Here is a 21,105-nt window from a genome sequence, read left to right on the forward strand (position 1 = left end):
GAAACTGCCACAAGAAAACACAGGGGAAACACTTAAAGCCATAGACACAGGCAAAAGCTTCTTGAATTGGTCTCTAGTAGCACAAGAAATAATAGCAAGAATCAACAAATGAGACATTAATTAAAGTTTCTACACAACAAACAACTAAGAGAGAAAAGACAGAATAGGAGAAACTCTGCTGGCTATTCTTCCAACAATGGATTAATTATCTAGAATACATAAAACATTCAAAAAACTCAAAAAAATACCCCAAATAGCTCAATTAAACAGACAAATGAATTGAACATTAAAAAAAATATAAAAACAAATGGCCAATAAGTACATAAAAAAATATTCATCATCTTTAGCCATTAAGAAAATGCAAATCAGGGCCAGGGATTTAGCTCAGTGGTTTCGCCGCCTGCTGTGCAAACGCAAGGAGCCGAGTTTGATCCCTGGTATCAAAAAAAAAAAAAAAAGAAAAGAAAATGCAAATCAAAACACCGAGACCTCATCTCACACCAGTCACAATGGCAATCATGAAGAATACTAAACAAACAAATGCTGGCAAGAATAGGGGAAAAAAGGAGTATTTCTGCACTACTGGTGGAAATGTAAATTAATATGGCCAATATGGAACTAAATATGGAGGTTCCTCAAAATATTAAAAATAATGCCAACCAGCTGTGGTAGCACATGCCCATAATGGCGGCACTTGGGAGGCTGAGGCAGGAGGATCACCTTGAGTTCAACTGAGGCCAGTCTGGGCTACATAGTGAGTTCAAGGCCACCCTGAACTACATAGCAAGTCCCCGTTTTAAAAAAAACAAAACCCTTAGGGCCGGGGATTTAGCTCAGTGGTTCCACCGCCTGCCTTGCAAGCACAAGGTTCCAAGTTCGATCCCCGGTACAAAAAACAAAGCAAAAAAAACAAAACAAAACCCTAAAAATCGAACTTCCATATGATCCAGCTATATACCACTTTCTGGTATATACCTGAAGGAATCAAAGTCATCATACTATAGAGATATCCACATACCCAGGTTTATTGCAGCACAATTCACAATAGCTAAGACACTAAACCACCTTAGGTGTCCATCAACAGATGAAGATGGCTAGAAAATGTGGTATATACAGGCAATGGAGTATTGTTCAGCCATAAAGAACTAATTTGTCATTTTCAGAAAAATGAACAGAATTGGGAGACCAACATGTTAAGTGAAAAAAGCCAGACTTGGAAGTCATCACATTTTCCCTAATATATGGAATCTGAAAAATAGGGTGATACAACAGAAGGGAGAGCATTAGAAAAAGGAAGGAAATAAGGGGCACAGATTGGAAGAGTATAAGGGAAGGTCATGGGAGGATGGATACAATCAAATTACATTGTACACATGTATGAATATACTACATTGAAATTCAATATTTTGCAAAATTAATAGGCAGTAACAAAGTATATATGAAAAAGAAAAACGTAAAGAGGAAGACTATTAGAAGTGGATCAGGAAGAGAGGGTGTAAGGGAGAGTAAGGGGGAATGAGTATGATCAAATTATGCTAAATGTATATATAAAAAAGCTATAATGAAATATAGTATTTTGTAAAATTAATATGAACAAAAATTAAGTATTGGGAAAAAAGTTAACAGATGTAAAAAAAAAGTATAGCCCATTAAATGCAAACACATATCATAATGATCAAGAAAAATAAACTGCCATACTGAGATGTTCTAAGGCAGTAATAATCTTTTATTCTTTTTCTGCGTAAAGAGCTCTGTCAAGAATCTGAAGTTGGGTCCTGTTGTAGAATAAAAGCTTGTCCCTGGTTTCCAGAATAAATCTTTGTCCTTGGTTTCTGGGAGGTGACCTCTAAATCCATGGAATTTCCCTACTGGTAAGAATGTCTCCATTACTCATGCTGGACCCTGATAGTTTAGGTTAACCAGTTGACAGGTGGGCCTCCAGACAGATTAAGCTAACTAGAGGACCCAGGATGGAGGGCACCAAGGGCCTTGATAAACAGCACAACCTTCACTGGAAGGGGGGTGAAGACTGACTTCAATCTTGTTTATGCTTTATCAGCAAAGCCTACATAAACTCAGGTGAGATTTTAAGGTTAACAATATTCAGTGTGCTTTGCTAAATGTCAATGTGCTGGGAGGGCCATTCCTATTGACTCAACAGGTTGAGGACATAGGAAGCTCTGTATGCTGTATTTTCTAGACAGTGGTAGACACTAAGCAAATATTTGCCTGAAAGAATGACAACATGATATAGTAAAGGACATTAAGTAGTTTGTAGTATATCTCAAATTTTGCTCTTCCATTTGGTAGCATACAGGCTACGAAAGTTCTAAAATTTAATAATGAAATGGCAAAAAACAAATGGTAAATTTTTTTGGTAATTTTTGAATAGTCTTAATTTTACAAAATAAGATGACTCCTAAAACAAGTTTTTTTCCAGTAATTTGTGTTTTAATAACATACAATAGCATCTTACATGGATCTTACTGTACCAATACTCTTCTTCATGTCACTAACAGAAAATAGCATATCTTATCTATCACGTTCTCTAAGAAATTCTTGACCAATATTTTAATGCAGGCCTTATAGGAAAGGTGAGGAAAATGAAACCTTTAAAGCGGGAAAGGAACTTAGGAGACAACCTCTTTAATCCTGCAGTTTATAGAGAGGCCATTTGTTCCAAGTAGCAACCAAGTAGCAGAAATCAAATCTAGCTACTTGGGAAGCTGAGAAAGAGGCTGGGTTAAACTGGGTGTGATGATGCACACCTATAATCCCAGCACTGGGGAATCTGAGGTAAGAGGATCCCTGCACATCTGAGACCAGCCTAAACTACATAGTGAGATCCTGGCTAAAAAAGAAGGCGGAGGAGGAAGAGGAAAAAGAGGAGGAGCTGGGCTTCCTGAGCCCATAGATTTGAGGTCAGTCTGGATAACACTACAAAATTCCAGTTAAAAAATAAATAAATAAAATCAATCTTGGTCTACAACACCTAATGTGAGATAAAGCAGAGAAAAATGGCAACATCGGTGATGAAATATTATACTTAACAATTTGTGGGCCTAGTAAGTGGTAAATGTTGCCCTAAATGCCTTAGATAGTATTTTATTTAAAACCACCTCTTCCATGAGATTACTCATTTTTTAAATATTAGTGAACATTGAAAAAGACTGTTACTTGCTTAAAACTTTCACAATTTAAAGAGAGTGTTAAGAAATAAACCTAGGTAGGTATAATTCACAGCCCATGTTCTATTTCTTTCATTATTCCCTGGTTAACATATTATGGCTCCAGCTAAAATTCATCAAAGCCATTTTTAATACTGCTTATAGTAATTTAAAAATGCAAGAAAGGCTTGAAGTGCAAGAATTTCAATTGCCAATTTTTCTATGTTGACAATCTCAGGAGTAAAATATGTGCAATGTTTTTAATTAGCAGTAGCTAAGCAATCATGCAAAGTTACATATCAGAAGCCCTTTGCGTAGAGACACTTTCTTTATAGACTTAATATAATCAATCAACTCTACATTTATACAAAAGAGGTTAAAGGACACAGAAAGAAAAGCATCAGTAATGAGTTAAAATTTTCTAAATCTTAGGTAGAAGTTAAAATATTTGAAATATGATTAAGTTTGTAACTCATAAATTACCTGTAGAAACCTAAGTTTAAGGAAAACTTTGAATTTCTATTATATGACTGAGTTGAACTCTGCAATGAATTGAAGAGATGGTTCTTTGAAAGAATAAAGAAATCAGGGGCCAGGGATTTAGCTCAGTGGTTCCGGCGCCTGCCTCACAAGCGCAAGGTCCCAAGTTCGATCTCTGGTACCAAAAAAAAAAAATCAGATAAACCTAATCTTACCAAAAAAAGGAAAGATCCAAATCAATGCAAATAGAATGAAAAAGGTGAAATACACTGCTGACAAAGAAGATTATTAGATTATTAGCAACTACTTCACAATAAATTGGAGAATGCAGAAAATGGATAATTCCTAAATATATATGAATTACCAAAACTGAAACAAGATTTTAAAACTCCAAATAATCCAGTAACATGCAACAAAATTGAAGCAGTAATATACAACCTACCAACTAAAAAAGCCCAGGTCCTGATGGATTCAACTTTAGGCAAGATCTAATGCCAATAATTTTTCATTTCTTTAATGAAATCGAAAGGGAAGGATTACTCCCCAAAGTCATTCTTGGCAGATAGCATTACCCTGATTCCAAAATCAGCAAGGATCCAACCAAAATAGATGAAAAATTCCTCAACAAGATACCGGCAAACAGAACACTACAAATCACAAAAAGATCATATACATCATGACCAAGTAAGACTTTATCCCAGGAATGCAGGGATGTTCAACATATGCACGTCAATAAATGTTAATTCATCACACAAACAGAAGGACAAAAAAAATGATCATCTCAATAGATGTAGAAAAAGCCTTTGACAAAATTCGATATCTATTCATGATAAAAAAAACCCCCTGCAGCAACAGCTATAAAAGGACCTTAACACAATCTGATAAAAGCCATTTATGACAACCAACTGCCAGTACCTCATTAAATGGGGATATGCTGAAAGTTTTCTCTCTAAAATTAGGAAGATAAGAGTATCTGTTCATTATCACCACCCCTGTTCAAGATAGTCCTTAAAACATTAGCCCGAGCAATCAGGCAAGAGAAAGAAAAGGGATACACAAAGTAAAGTAAAAAGTGAAATTTCATTATTTGCAGATGACATAATCCTCCACATAGAAGACCCAAAAAATTCCACCCAAAGATTCCTAGAATTAAGCACCAAATTCAGTAATATAGCAGGACATAAAATCAACAGCATTCCTGTACACTAACAAACTCACCGAGGAAGAAATGAGGAAAACAATACCATTCACAATAGCATCAGGAAAAACTGAATAATCAGAAATTAAACAAGGGGGCCAGGGATTTAGCTCAGTGGTGCCGACTCCTACCTTGCAAGCCCAAGGTCCCGAGTTAGATCCCCGGTACGAAAAAAAAAAAAAAAAAAAGGAGAGCAAAGAGGAAATCAGAAAATGGAAAGATATCCCTTGTTCTTGCATAAGCAGAACCAATATAGTCAAAATGGTTATACTTCCAAAATTGATACATAGATTTAATGTAATCCTAATCAAAATACTAACAGCATTCCTTGAAGATCTAGAGAAAACAATCCTACAATTCATATAGAACTAGAAGGGACCCAGAATAGCAAAAGTAATCACGGGTAACAAATGCAAAGCAGGAGGCATCACAATCCCAGATTTGAAGTTGCAAAGCTACAGTGATAAGAACAGCATGGTACTGGCACAAAAACTGGCACAATAGAACAGAACAGAGGAAGCTGAAACAACCCCAGGCACATTCAGCTATCTGATTTTAAACAAAGGGGCAAAAACCATGCTAGGGTAAAGACGGCTATCCACATGCAGAAGACTATCTCATATCTCTCACTATGTATTAAACTAAAATCAAAATGGATCAAAGACCTAAATGTTAAAACAGGAACAATCTGCTGGAAGATAAAATAGGTAAAATTCCTGAAGATACAGGTGTCTTCAAGACAAGGACTTTATGAACAGAACCCCAACTGCACAAGAAATAGTACCAAGAATCAAATGGGATCATATCAAATTAAAAAGCTGCTGCACACACTGCCTGCCTTGCAAGCACAAGGTCCTGAGTTCAATCCCCTGTACCAAAAAAAAAAAAAAAAAAAAGAAAGAACCAAGAGTGAAGAGACAACCTACAGAATGGGAAAACATTTTTGCCAGCTATCCCTTTGACAGAACACTAACATCTAGAATACATAAAGAACTTAAAAACAATTAGACTCCCCAAAATAAAACACCCAGTCAAAAAATGGGCAACTGAAATGAATAGATACTTCTTAGAAGTATGAATGGTCAACACATGAAAAAAATGTTCAATATCAGTGCTATTAGAGAAACAAAAGTTATAATAACCAATAGCAAATGCTGGTGGGGCTGTGGGGAAAAAGGAACACTTGTCCATTGTTGGTGGGAGCATAGACTGGTGCAATCACTGTGGAAATCAGTGCGGAGATTCCTCAAAAAACTAAAACAAGAGGTTCCATTTGACCAAGCTATTCCCCTTCTTGGTATCTTCTCAAAAGAATTAAAAGCATCATACCACAGTGATATATGCACATTCATGTTTACAGTGGTATAGTTTGTAATAATACTTAAATCTTGAAAACAGCCCAAGTGCCCATCAACCGACATATGGATAAAGATGATATGGGTTTTTTAATGCAATGGAGTACTACTCAGGCATAAAGAAGGATAAACTTAAGACATTTCTAGCTAAATGGATGCACCCAGAGACCATACCTTTAAGTGAAATAAATTGGACACACGTGTGATTATTGCATTGTTTCTCTACTGTGAGAAACCAAAAGTGGAAATAAGGATCAAAATGTATAATAGATACTGTGAAATAGGAAGAAGATGTTCAAATGGGAAGGAGAATTAGGGAAGGAGGAGGAGGAAAGGAAAAAGAAAAAAAAACAAGAAGGAAACAATGGAAAAGAAGCTTTTATAAATGAGGAAGGGAAGAGGGGTTGTAGAGAGGGTAGAAGAATGAGGAGAAAAGAAACAAGATATATCATGTACAGGTACAAGTCCCCTGTGATGAATGTGATCATTATGTACATCTAAAATGTACCAATAAACAATTAAAAAACCCCTGAGATTCCATCTTACTCCAGAAAGAATGTATATCATCAAGAAATCAGATAACAAATTCTGGTGGAGGGGGCTTCTACATTGTTGGTGGGAATGTCAACTAGCACAACCATTATGGAAATCAGTATGGAGATTCCTCAACTAAAAATAGAAATTCTACCTGAGCCAGCTATTTCCTTTCTAGGTATCTTCCTGAGTTAAAGTCATATTACAGTGACACATGCATACCCATGTTTATAACAGCACAATTCATATAATATCTAAATCTTGGAAGCAGCCTATATGCTCATCAACAGATGAATGGATTAAGAAAATGTGGTATATACAATGGAACATTACTCCACCACGAAGGATAAACTTGGATCATTTGTAAGTAAATAAATGCATCTTGAGAACACAAGATTAAGTGAAATAAATCAGACACACAAGCTTAAATATCGTATGGTTTCTCTTATATGAGAAAACCAAAATAAAAATAAAGAGCAAAATAAAAGAAAGATAGTAAGAAGTAGGGTGATCTTTTTCAAACAGGAAAGGAACCAAGAGATGAAGAGAAGGATGAAGGAGGGGAAGAAAGGGGGATGAAAAACACAGGGAAAAAAAAGACAGAGCTTTTGAAAGTGGGAAGGGGAACAAGAGATGGAAGGAGCAGAGAGGGAATGGAAGGGTAGGGGATGAAAAAAATAATTCAGATATGTTATGCACATGTACCACTCCCCACAAAAAATGTAATCATTTTGTACTCCAGACGTGTTAATAAAAAAAAATTGGATGCATACTATTAATTAAAAAAAAGTTGGGCAAAAGAAACCAAGAGAGCCAGGTGCCGTGCGTGGTGCATGACTATAATCCCAGCACTTGGGAGGCTAAGGCAGGAGGACTGCTGTGAGTTTGAGGCCAGCCTAGGCTACACAGGGGGTTCAAGTCCAGTCTGGAATACCTAGTAAGATCCTGTGTTTTAAGAAAAGGAGAACCCAACATATATTTAACACTAAAAAGTGCTCAAGTGGGGTTGTAGGTTAATGATAGAACACTTTCATGACATATACAAGGCCTTGAATTCAATCCTCAGCACTGAAAAAAAAATTCAAAGGTGCTCAAAATCATATTTTCAGCAATCAAGTAAATGTAGACAGTTGGTTAAGCAGGAGAGAATAAGCAGGATAGTGTAGCAAAGAAAGACTATGTGCCTTCCCCAAGTCTGTGTCCCTTATTAATCATTTGTCTATTTGATAAGGCACAGCTTCCTTCTCATACTATGTCAATGAGAATGAAAAATGGAAAACTGGCAGTTCCCTCTAACCCCATCTTTTGTTTCTTTCCTTTCTTTGGGGTGGGGGAGGGGTTAAGACAGGGTCTTGTTAAGCTGTCCAGGCTGGGCTTGAATTTGCAATCCTTCTCCTCAGCCTACCAAGTACTGGGATTCCAGCATGGCCGGCTGGCAGTTTCTTTAAAACATTAAACATGTCTCTACCTTATGTTCTATCAACCCCATTTCCAAATATATGTCAAAAAAAACTGTGAAAGTTTACCCACAAAAACTCTTGTATGAAAATGCTCAAAGCAGCTTTATTCATAAATAAGAAACTACCTTAATGTCCATCACAACAGAAGAATGGATAAATAAGCTCTGACTTACTTATAAGATGTATATTCATATACAGGAATATTATTCAAAATAAAAAGGGATGACCTACTGATACAAAACATGGAAGATCGCCAAAATATTACAAGTGGAAAAAGCCAAACAAAAAAGCATATTCTGTAGCTAAGTATGGTGGCATATGCCTGTAACATCAGGCCCTTGGGAGGCTGAGGCAGGAGGAGTCCAAAGTTTGAGGCCAGCCTGGGTAACTTATCAAGACCTGCCTCAAAATAAAAAGATAAAAGGGGCTGGGGATATAGCTCAGGAGTGGAGTGCTTATAAAGCGTGGGTAAGACCCTGGTTTCTATCCCTAGTACTATAAAAATAAAAGTATATACTGTACAATTTCACTTACATGAAATTATAAAATAGACAAAATGAAACTATGGTGATGAATCAGTGGTTATTTTTGAAGGTGGGGTGATTAGGAAAGAGAACTAGGTTTTCTGGAGTGATAAAAAAATATTCAGTATTATTATGTATTTGTCACAATAAATGCATACACTGTACAGTATGTATTTTTTATACCTCAATTAAAGAAAATAAGGCTAAAGAGTTAAAAAATGTATTGATGGGTTTTCTGAAGTCTAGATAACTTAATTCTAAAGATGTCATCAATCCGGGAAGATTTTTTTTGCCTGATTAACTTTTCAAAAGATACAATGATAATAAAGTTAGTCCATATTTTCTCCAAACAGTTTCTAAAAGAGGAGTAGGATGTTGATTGTTTCAAAGTAGGTAAATCCCTAACAGAAAATCTATTAAGTGAAAAATTATCAAATAAAAGAGAGCAGGCATGGTGACACGTGCCTGTAATCCCAGCACTTTAGAGGCTGAAGCAGTAGGATCATAAGTTTGAGGCCAGCCTAGGCTATAAAGCAAAACTGTATCAAAAACAAAACCAAAAAAGCAAACAGCTTTTAATCTGGGTCTCCATGGATAGATGTTATTATAACTCATACATGAAGATGTCCCCCCCAACACCTCATGCACTCACAGGTATAGCTTTTGGCAGGTGGTTGGATTATAGGATTATAGGTATGTGGATTAGTAAACTGATTTGGTTTAGTGTGGCTCAGGGTGTGGATAATGCAAAGACCCACGCTGAGTGTGGGTGTCAGCAATGAATAGTCCTGCAGCCTGAATTGAAAACAGGAAAGGATCGCTGTTAGCTGCATCCTGGTGCCTTGCCATTGACTGTTTCTTCCCTCCCATGCTGCCCTGCCTTGGAACCATCTTTCAGTCCACAGACTGAAACTTCTACAAACTGTGAGCTAAAAGAGACTTTCCTCCTTTAACATGTGAGTGTTGGTATTTTGTTCCAGCAACAAGAAAGTTAATTAAGACAGATATTTTTACCAGGCCAAATTGGAAGGAGAGGGTGATCCAGGCTAAGGAACAGTATAAAACAAGTCAAACAGCTTAGGGATACAGAATAACTCAGTGTTGTTGGAAACTAGTTTACAAATTCATTCATTCAATAAATATTTACTGAAGGTTAGTATTCTAAGTGCTGTCCTAGACACAGGACACCATGAGGAACACAACAAAGATTCTAACTTAAAAAAAAAAAATTCTAACTTTATGGGAAGAACAGTGAAGATAGAAAACCAAAGCAAAATAATGTGTGAAATGAAAGAAGTGCTATGGGGAAAAATAAAGCCAGGTTAAGTATGTAGGGAATGGGAACAGGGAAGGAGAAGAGGTTGTTTTTTCATTCAGTGTGATGAAAAAAGGCCTGACACTTGACAGAGACCTGAAGAAAAAATGAGGAAGTGAGTCATGGTTATCTAGAAGAGTCCTGAAAGGAGGGAGAACAAGGAGACCAGTTTGGCCAGAGGAGTGAGTTAAGGAGAGTGTAGGAAAAGAGGTCAGAGAGACCGGAGCTGTGCCTTATCAGGTTAGATCTGGTGCATTCAGGGTGGTACGGCCATAGACATCTGTGCCTTATCAAATAGCAGTTATTGGAAACATGGGTCCTGAATGCTTAATATAATTCTGGGCAAGCAGTCTTTCTTTGCCACACTGTTTCCTCCTACATAACCATTCTTTTGCTGTTGCCTATCACTCCAAAAGACTTCAGTTTAGCTCTCCACATAATATATTATAGACAGCCTTTGGCAATTCCCAGCTATATTACCTTGAGGGAAATTACATGACTTTTCTGTGCCTAGTTTCCCGAACTGTAAAATGGGGGTAATATAGCATGTACCTCACAGGGTTATTGTAAGTAAATAAAATTATATTAAAGCACTTAGAACAGTAATCAGTATATGAAAACATTAAAATACTAACTTCTATTATTCTACTTCTAAATCAAAGGTTGATATAATATATATATTTATATATTTATTTATTTTAAAGGCCTACCATGTGCCAGGCATTGTTCTAGCTCACCGGTGGTGAACCTATGGCATGTGTGCCACAGTTTCTATCACTGAAAGCTCTATACACAATCACTGTTCTAGATGCTTGGGAAAAATCTGTGAGCAAAATAAATACCCCATCCCCCAGTGGAACTTACTTTTTTTGGTACCGGGGATCGAACTCAGGTCCTTGCGCTTGTGCAGCAGGTGGCGAAAGCACTGAGCTAAATCCCTGGCCCTGGAACTTACATTTTAATGAGTGTGTTAGGGGGAGGCAGCACAACCAGATAATAAATATTTTATGCTTAGCAGGTCATACGGTCTATGTCACAAGTACTCCAACTCTGCAACTGGAGCGCAAAAGCAGCCTCAGATAAAATGTAAATAAAGGAGTGTGGCTGTGTTCTTACCAAACCTTATTCATTATGGGCACAGAAATTTAAATTTTACATGTTAGAAAATGTATTCTTTCTCTGAATTGTTTAGCCACTGAAAAAGATAAAAACTTTGTAGATTCTTATTATGGATAAGAAGCAGCAGAATATAAACCCCTGAATCAATTTGTGAATTTCTGGGTTTATCTGTAGTTCCAGGTAAGAGAAAGAAGGTACAAAGATTTTTATCAGATTTTTGAGGGGTCTCTAACCAAAAAGAAATTAAGAACTAGTCCTATCAAATGAATCTCAATGAATACATACTTTACATGGACCCAAAACTTTCCATATCTGAATTTATGCTCTATAATAGACATTTCTATACGGACCTAGACAGAAACTAAGAGACAGGACTTCTGATTCTTCATCTCGCAAACAAGGGAACAGGACTAACTTGTGCCTAAAATCCTTTTTAGCGCTATCATTTTATAATTGAATCCATCTGAAATTCATCTTCCCCATCCAACCAACTACAACTCAACTTCCCATTTTTATTAAGCAGGCTTGCCCACAAAACACAGAATTTAAGGGCTCCAGAGCATTGCATGTTCCCACTGAATGTCTGCATCACCCCTGTAAACTATTTAGTCTCTCTCTTAGATTCAGTAGTACCTACAAATTCCTTTGTTTCAGAGTATAAACAGCCAGGCATGGTGGCACAAACCTGTAATCCCAGCAATCAAGAGGCTGAAGGATTGCCTCGAGTTCGAGGCCAACCTGGACTACATAGTGAGACCTTGTATCAAAAAAACAAAAAAACACCTCCTCCAAAACAAAAACAACAAAAAAAGTATGAGCAGATATACTCATTATATCTAATCACAAATCCTATGTATTACAGAAGAATTAAAAAGAACCTTTAGAATGATGAACTAAAAATAAACTGAAACAAATCATTTCAATTGCCTGTCTTTCTACCTTCAGACTGTCTACATCTATAAACCATATATTCTGTCCATTTTTTTTTTATCTCAAAAGTTGATTAAACTGATCCTCTCTCACCCTAAGGACTTACTTCTGTAGTTATTTCCATCCTCCCCACTTCCAACTATCATCCACCTCCTTTCCTCTGGTTCTGGGAACTGAAGCCAGGGCCTCAGGTATGCACTCTACTAATCAACTACACCTCCCAGCTATCATTTGCTTCTCAATCCAATCCAATACACTCAAGATGCTCTTACTAAATTTCAACTACTTCCCTTGGTCACATGGTTAATTTTTTATCCTTACTTTGCTCATAGCAGTGTTTTACAGTGATTACAACCCTCCTAGAGATATTTTTTTCCTTAATACCCCAGATGCTACACTCTCAGCTTTTCTACCACTGTTCTCTTCTAAACGTTGTACTCCCAGTCCGCTGCCTTGTTCTCCATTAACATTCTCTACTGGATGTCTTCTAGTTCATAGGCCTGAACAGCATCTGTAAGATATATTCCCAGATTGTCTCCCTATTCTGACTTTTCCCTGAATGCCAGGGTTCGACATTCAAGTTGCTTTCTATACATTTTCTCAGCTATCATTAGTTATCAAACTCAGTAAGTCCCATACAGAACTCTTGATATCTCTCTCAGAGATCAATGTTTCCTCCCTAGTCTTCCCTGTTTCAGTAAATAGCAAGATTGTTGACAAGATGCTCAGGCCAAACAGTTGATCACTCAAATTTTCTTCTGTCCCAGGGATGAAAGCAAGACCCATTTGGCTCCAGCTTCAAATTATATTCCAGTTCACACCATTTCTGACTAACTTCCAACTCCAGTCAAGCTACCACATCTCAAGTGGACTACTACAAATAGTCTAGTGGACTACTACAAATGCCTGGTTAAGAGTTGGTTTCCCTACTTTCCTACCTGTCTGTCCTCTCTCCACCAATCTATGATGATAGATGAATCAGATATCACTTCCAAGTACAAAGCGCTTTAATGGCTTCCCATTACAGATAGAGAACTCGTTAACCACCCTGACCTCATCTCTTGCCACTCTTCTTTTACTATGTTCCAAATGTACTTCGAATTTCTTGAATAAGTCAAATGCACCTCAAGATCTTTACATTTATAGTTATTATGAAAAGCTCTTACTATATATATATAACTTTCATATATGACTTTCCTTAAGTTTCAAGAGGGTAGGCTGAGGAAAGTACCTGACAGAATAGATGCTTAATAAATATTTCCTGAACACTATCATTTTCTTAAATTACTGAGGCTTAAAATTTCGGGCATCATGGCCTAGGGCTGTAGCTCAGTAGCAGAGTACCACGTGCCTAGTATACTCAAAATCCTGGGTTTGGAAAGAAGGAAGGAAGGAAGGAAGGAAAAGAAAGAGAAAGAGAGAAAGAAAGAAAGGAAGAAAGAAAATAAATTTCAGGCATCATTTGATTGACTCCGTCTGATCTTAATGTAACAAAATCATTTAGGACAGTAGGTTAAAAAGCATTTACACATAGTAGCATAAATTTAAAATCTTTCCTGATTATTTTCCAACAATGAAAAAATGGACCCCAAAGCATTAAAATATTACTTTAGAAATTAATATACAGGGCTTGACTATAACTTCTGGGAATATATCATCTTATTACAGAATTACTATCTAGTAATTGAACTAAGTTCAATGGTTCTCTCCATTTGAAATATACTTTTTTTTTTTTTGGTACCGGGGATCGAACTCAGGACCTTGTGCTTGCAAGGCAGGCGGCAGAATCACTGAGCTAAATCCCCGGCCTTTGAAATATATATTTTAAAAAATGATGGTCAAGTAAATCTCACATTTAGAAACAAGGGTCATTTAAAATTTAACAGGGAACTGGAGATGCAGCTAAGTGGTTGAGCACTTGGCCTAGCATGTTTGGGACTGTGTTAGATCCCCAACACAGCAAGAAAAAAAACCAATCAGAATCCCAAATAATCACTGGCAACAAATAAATAACCATGAAAATGATTACAGTCATCTTCTTGTTATTGTATCAGAAAAGGAATTAAATATTGAGAATCAAAAAGCAAATCTTGGCCAGGTGCGTTAGTGCAAGCGTGGAATCCCAACACTGTGGAAGCTGAAGTAGGAGGGTAAAGGTAAGAGTTCCTATCCAGTCAGGTGTGGTAATCTCAGCACTAGGGAGGCTGGGGTAGGAGGATCTCTACAAGTAGAGACCCTGTCTCAAAAAAAACCAATAAAGTTCCTATCCACCCTGGGCTACAAAGTGAGTTTGAAGCTAGCCTGAAATATAGCAAAAAAAATAAAAGTAAAACACAACTTTGGCAGTTTGAAAATGAGATTTTTAAGACTATAAAGATTTCGTTGTTTTCTATGCTGAAAGAGTTGGACAGTAGAAATATCCACATGGAATGACAAACTTCAGTTATATATACGTTGCTAAAGAGATTTCAGTTCCCTAAGAGAAACTCAGTAGACACTGTACTTGATAGCACAAAGCTCCTCTCAGACAAGACTGGGAGGCGGATAACCAAAGCCCCGAGCACGAAAGTCAGGCAGAGATCGCCCAATAAACTGGTCAGAAGATAAACTTTAAGGGGTCCCATAGATGGAAGGGGCGAAGGACCTCTCTTGAGACTAGGCATTTACTTCAAGAAAGTAATGAATCTGAATGCACAGAAAAAAAGCAAAAACGAAAAGCGACAGGGCTGCCATGCTCCTAACTCCACCCTCCTCATGTTCAGCCCAGAAACAGCGTTCTCGCCCGCAGCCTCCCCTCCTTCCACTGCCTTCCAAGCCCATCGAGGGGCGCCCGTAGAGGTCCCGCCGCCCTCCCCTCCCCCAAACCAGGACCTGAGGAGGCCCGGGGAGGTTAAGAGCTTCCGTTCCCTCCCCACCCAGATGGGAAGGTATGAGAAGAGAGACTGCAAACTCCTGCAGATCCAGTCTCCCTCGTCCTCGACGCGTACCCCGAGCTCAGTCCCCGCCCCGGTCCCAGACTCACTAATCCGGTACCACACAGCCACCACAGCCAAGTCTCTTCTACCGCCACAGCCCCTACTCCAGGGCCGCCCCCCTACCCCCAGCTGCCTGCCCCTGTGGGTTCCGGGGCAGTCCAAGGAATTACTTCCGCCGGGTCATAGCCGCTTTCCGCGAAGCGCGGGAGATCAGTACCTGGTGAGGCGGGGACTCACGGAGTCTACCACTAACTTCCGCCTGGAGGAAGTGCGTAGCGCCCCCTGCTCTCCCTTTTAGGAACACTGGCTCTCCTAAGAGAAGTCCTTGGCACTTTTCAACTAATCAGATTCTACGTCTTCTGGATTCCCAGCATGCAGCACTGACCTCATCGGGTTTCGGCAGAGAAGTGCTCAGGGTCCGAGGCAGCACTCCATCCTGGACTTTGTAGTTTTTCTGGCGGGTCCTGTTGGTGTTTGGCCTGAGACAGCGCTGAACGCTGGGACTTGTAGTGCGTGTTAAGATTTTGGTGGTTTTAGAAGTTTTTCCGTGCCTCTCATTTGGGGGGTTGCCTGGAGGTGGGAGACTGCAAAGGAAAGGTTGAGACTTGGTAGTGCTAACAGGGTCGTGCGCTTAACGAAGCATCTTTTGCCCTTCTTGAAAGGTTGAGCACCTCAACGGCTCCTGCAGTCAGCTAGCCTCATTTCCTCTTTTCCCGGCATCCGTCAATGTTTACTGAAAACTAGCCACGCCCCCACTCCCACCCTGAGGTTCCCTTCCCAGGTCCCCAGAGTTTGCCAGGCTCTGGTTTATAATGCATTTACAGAAAGTCTGGTCTCCTGGACTCAATTCTGGGACCATCTTTCTCACTCCACGCTCCGCTTCGCCCACTCCATTTCCGCACCCCTCCTCCCTTTTTACTTGCTTTTTGTGGCTACCCAGGCACCTTTCCAGGAAGGCTGAAACAGCTAAATTAAGTTCACCCTCTACTGTCTTGGTAGTGTGGCATGAAGAGAATATTAGGGCTGAGGCACTGTTGCAGGTTACTCAACCAGGCACTGTTGTGTAACAATGTCCACATAAAGAAAATGGAATTTGTTGAACTAGTGGTTTTTGCCTGAAAGGTTTTTAGTAGTTTTGGCAGATTTTAAAAAGTTGCTTTTATACACACACACACATATATATATATATATATATATATATATATATATATATACATATTATATATATATACATATTATATATATACATATTAATATGTGTATATATATACATACATACCGGGGATCGAACTTGGATCCTTGTGCTTTCGAGGCAGATGGCGGAACCTCTGAGCTAAATCCCCGGCCCAAAAGGTTGTTTTTTTAGAATTACAAGAATGGAACATGCTGCCATGGGTCAACTTTGCAGAATTAGTAAAGCGTTTTTTTTTTAACTGCCTCAGTAGCTCAAAATAAAGAATCTGATGGGAGGAGAGGCATTTGGAGTGCAGAAGACAAAACGGGAAATTCTAGACAAACCCCTTAACTTTGCTTGCTGTTATCACCAATTTTATAGGTCAAGTAGCTAGGCAGAATACACCTATTTGCTTTGCTGTAGTTAACACCTCTGACATAGTGGTCATGATGGTTACCTAAATTGACTTCCAGAAATATGGAGCCCCCTTTTGTCTGCCTCAAACTGGTCGAAACCACTGATCACTTGTGCAGGTGTTCAGTAGGTGACCTTTTTTTTTCGAATTTTTTTTTTTTTTTTGGTACCAGGGCTTGAACTTGGGACCTTGTGCTTGTGAGGCAGGTGCCAGAACCACTGAGCTAAATCCCTGGCCCGACCTTTTTTTTTTTTTTTTTGGTACCGGGGATTGAACTTGGAACCTTGCACTTTCGAAGCAGGCACTGGAACCACTAAGCTAAATCCCCGGCCCAGTAGGTGACCTTTTAACATCAGACTATCAGAACCCCAGAGTCTGCTACTGCTACTATTTTCTGAACATGGATCCTATGAAAAGTCAAGATGGCCGATTCCACACGGGTAATTCACTTTTCCCTGCCTCTACTTTTTCCCTATCAGGCTACTCTGTTTCTTTATCCTATAAACACCTCTAAACCACCCATATCCAACCTTTTGGATTGCCTTGGCTGCATTGAGGGAAGAGAAATTGTCTTGGGCTGCATATAAAATACATAATATAAGTAGCAAAATACATAACTAACAACACTTCCTTTTAAAAATAATAATTATGCCAGGCATGGTGGTACACATCTGTAATCCCAGCACTTGGGAGGCTGAGGCAGGAGGCCAGCCTGGGCTACATAGTGAGTTCAAGGCCAGCCTAAACTAGAGTGAGACTCTGTCTCAAAAAATAAATAAAATAATTATTATAACATTTTGAAGAAAAGAGGATAAGTAGTCCACAGCCCACAGTTTGGACACATCTGCATTTAGACCCTATCCTCAGGGGAGTGTATTTGAGTATTACTCTTGACTTTATGTGATTGTCCCCTTGTGAGTAGACCCTTTTGTAAAATTCACTGTTAGCTGCTACACAGGCAGGAACTTTTAGGGACAAGCACCTGGATTTGCAGGGGAAGAAACTGCTGCCCTTCTAAATGACTAACAGTCCTTCAAGTTGCTTTTTATTTTGTTTGTTTGTTTCTGATAAGGCCTTTCAGAGAAACCAGACAAACCACAAGGAAAAAGCTTAAATCAGGCAAAATTGCTGAGTTATTCTTTTTGGTGACCTAAAATAAATTTTGCTCATTGTAATCTCATTATGTTATCAGGTAGCTTGCTTCTAAAAGATGGTTCACCAACTAAACGTTGCTGGGTTGGAGTTGCTTGCCTTGCCTTCTGGAGTTGAATTCTAGGTTCTTCCCTTCTTGAACAAAGAATTGAATGAAATGGGCAAAAAGCAGTGGCAAAGTTTATTCGAGAAAGCAAAAGTGAAGAATGGGAGAAAAACTGGCTCTTCAGAGTGAGCTTCAGCCAAGTAAAGAGAAAAAGAGGGTAAAAGCAAAGTAAAAGTACACATTGTGTCTAGGAAACACAGCATGGACTATCATGGAACATTACCATAGCACCACTCCTCATGGCTCCCTCCCCTTGCCCCCAGCCAGGGATCAAACCCAGGACCCTGCACTTGCCAGGCAGGTGCGGCGAGCTGAGCTACATCCCTGGCCCAAGCTGTCTTTCTTTTATGCTGTCCAAATCTAGACGAAATCCTAGAGAACTTCTACGTAAGGATCTTGAGAGGTGGTGCTAAGATCCCACACTGAGGTGTGGGGTTAGATCTAGGCCATGCTGTTGAAAACCTACAGGACTTTGGGAACTGTTCAGTGTGTGTGTCCAGGATCTTGTAGTTAACAAGTCACGCCTAGTTCTCCAGTCAGCTTTTGCCATGCACTAATCCATGTAAATATAATGCTAAATTCTCCATCCTGAGGGTTTTCATATCTGCTGTTTTTTGAACATGCACTTGTAAGAAGCATGGCCTTTAACTGAGCAATGCTTGGAAATGTGCCTATCTACTTGTGGTGACAAGTCTTTACAGTATGAATATATATGAGTCTTCTCAAATTTTCCTTGACTCCTGTGTTTGGGAAAGCACTCCTTTGGGAAATACCCCTACTAATCTGTGTACGTCCTGCAAGTAATAAACCTTTCTTCAGCCTTTTATTTCTTGGTTGTGCTTATTGGCTTTCCATCCATTGTGTTCAATTATAATTTCAGTGATTGGTATATTCCCCAGCAGGCAAAACAGGCTTGATTAGCTAACAAAAGGGAGTCTATGGGTCCATTTTCAATCAATCTCTCCCTTTAATTCTGAGGAAACAAGCAAACAACACCCTCCCCACATTAAATACAAAGTGATACTAAAAATAATAACCAGTTACAATTTTTCTCAGCTTCCATCTTTAAGTAGAAACTCATGTGATATGAATGAGCAATCAAGGGTTATTTTCTTCTTAAACAACCTTAGAATTATTCTAAGATCTCATTCAAGTTTACACTCAACACATCTAAATTATTAGAATTGAAAAACTCCACTTAATCATAAATTATTATATGTAATTCTATGGCACAGTTATCAGAATACGATCTTAGTATAGTTAGGAACAAAGCCCTTCCCTTCATCAATTGTAAACGCCACACCACCCTAATGATTATCCATGCTTCCATAATCCTAAAAAGTGGTAGTAAGAAACAGGGTAAGTGTGTGAGCCACTCCTTTCAACCATAAACACCCCACCACCCCACTGATTATCCAGGCTTAAATTTAGGAGCTCGCCTAAGCAGCAGATTACTGACATCAGTGAGAGACAGTAGGAGGTGCCATGGATCTGAGGTGTCTGACCCTATAAATACTGGAAGCCTGAGTTAATGAGTCCCCCACCCTTTGCCCTTCTGCCTGTTCCTGCTGCTCCTATCCCGCAATCTTCAATAAATGTAGCTACTTACTACATACTTCATGGTGTACGCTCGGCAGTACTTTCCTTGTCGTACACAAGAACCTGGACTGTTTTTGGCCCACTCACTTGTAACAATCTCATTTTAGCTATTTAAAAACTGAGTAGACAAAACTTGTTGGTTTTTTCCCAAAAATGTTTTTTATTTGCTTACAATATCTGTAAGAAGCAGCTAATCTTTATAGAAGATAAAAAAATTTAAGTCTCCTCGATACAATAAAAACATGGTTTATATGAAAAGAAAAACTTACACATCAGTAAGATAATGGATTTTTTTGTAGTATGAATATCACTAAACTGAATTTTAAAAATATAAGTAGATGGGCTGGGGGTATAAATCAGCAGTGGGGTATAGCATGTGCAAGGTCCTGAGTTCCATTCCCAACACCACACACACAAAAAGTAGAAAACTATAGGAAAACAAAGTTACTCATTAAGAAGTAATATCATTTTATCCTTCTAGAGATCCTCTTTGCCTCCTCTCCCTTCATAAAAGGAGTTTTTGGAGTTGCCTAGTAATCATGTTATTTTAGACTATGAATTTGTTCCTCTCCTATGCAAAATGTGACAGAACAAAAATAGTCATAGTTTTGAAATAGTGGTAGACAAATATCTCTACCCAGTAAGAGTCTCATTCTTCAGGACTCAGGTGAACGTGAAGTTGATTTGAAGACATTCTGAGGCCAAATTCATGATGCTTTTATGTGGGCATCTGTAGCATTTTGTATACCATTATATTGCAATTATATTACAACATGATATTCTTAACTTATTTTTAGGTATTTCTTCCACTGTTAGCACTATGAATTACCAATTTCATCCAGTATCTTTGTTCCTAAGTCCTGACAATAGGTGTTCAATAAACCTCTTTTGCTCTTGCATTGCTAGGCAAGCACACCCCCCACCCCCGCCCAGCTACATCACCAGCCCCACCCAATACCTTTTGAATAGGTAATAAACAAATGTGAACATGTATTAAATGAACAAAATCCATTTCTCTATTACCCCAGTGGTTGAACTATCATTCATTTTTGTTCAAATCGTATACACTATTGCATTTCTTTTGTGCCGATAGCCTACAATGATTTCCTCAAAGCAACCAACTTTTGGTCTACAAAATGATGTCCACACGAAGATTTAGCCCGGGCTTCTAGGCGCTGTCCTCTCAGGGCTCTCCCTTGGATCCTACCACACTGTCATAGAGGGCCAAACCCAGCAGAGTGTGGTGACTGAACCCGGTTACTCTTAAGACTGAAGCAAGAGGACCGCACGTTCTACGCCAGCGCGGACAACTTAGCGAGACAGTCTCAAAAAGAAAAAAATATAAAAGGGTCGGGTTATCGTTTAGTGGTAGAGGACTTGCCTAGCCTAGGCAAGGCCCTGGGTTTCATCCCCAGCAAGAGAGGAGTAGAGAGAGAAAAGCTAAATCCTAAAAAGGGGGGCTGGACACAGGCTGGGCACTTGCGGGCTCTCATACCCAGGGACTGTGTGGCAGGCTCACAGCTCCTTTGGCAGGGAACCCGCGTGGTGGGAAAGGTTGCAAGCCGGCCGCCAATTTTGAGCACGCAGAGGCGCCAATCTTTC

At 39.0% G+C, this 21,105-nt stretch overlaps 1 protein-coding gene across 4 annotated transcripts in view; it reads right to left on the reverse strand.

The window, feature by feature from the left end:
* Positions 1-15,716, reverse strand: part of Eloc (elongin C) — a 28,643-nt gene extending 12,927 nt beyond the window's left edge. Inside the window, exons 1-2 of one of the 4 annotated variants that reach the window (XM_021256013.2) lie at positions 15,105-15,251; positions 10,898-10,983 (exon numbers count right to left, since the gene is read on the reverse strand). The gene's annotated coding sequence lies outside the window, so the exon portion shown is untranslated. Of the gene's footprint in view, positions 1-10,897; positions 10,984-15,104; positions 15,252-15,274; positions 15,414-15,442 lie in introns of those variants that run through there. The other 3 variants (XM_021256014.2, XM_021256015.2, XM_004842049.4) reach the window with 3 other exon arrangements.
* Positions 15,717-21,105: the final 5,389 nt, after the last annotated feature.

This window comes from Heterocephalus glaber, unplaced genomic scaffold (assembly GCF_053883595.1).
Source record: "Heterocephalus glaber isolate CG9 unplaced genomic scaffold, H.glaber_assembly_v1.0 deba00001553, whole genome shotgun sequence".
Lineage (NCBI taxonomy): Eukaryota > Metazoa > Chordata > Mammalia > Rodentia > Bathyergidae > Heterocephalus > Heterocephalus glaber.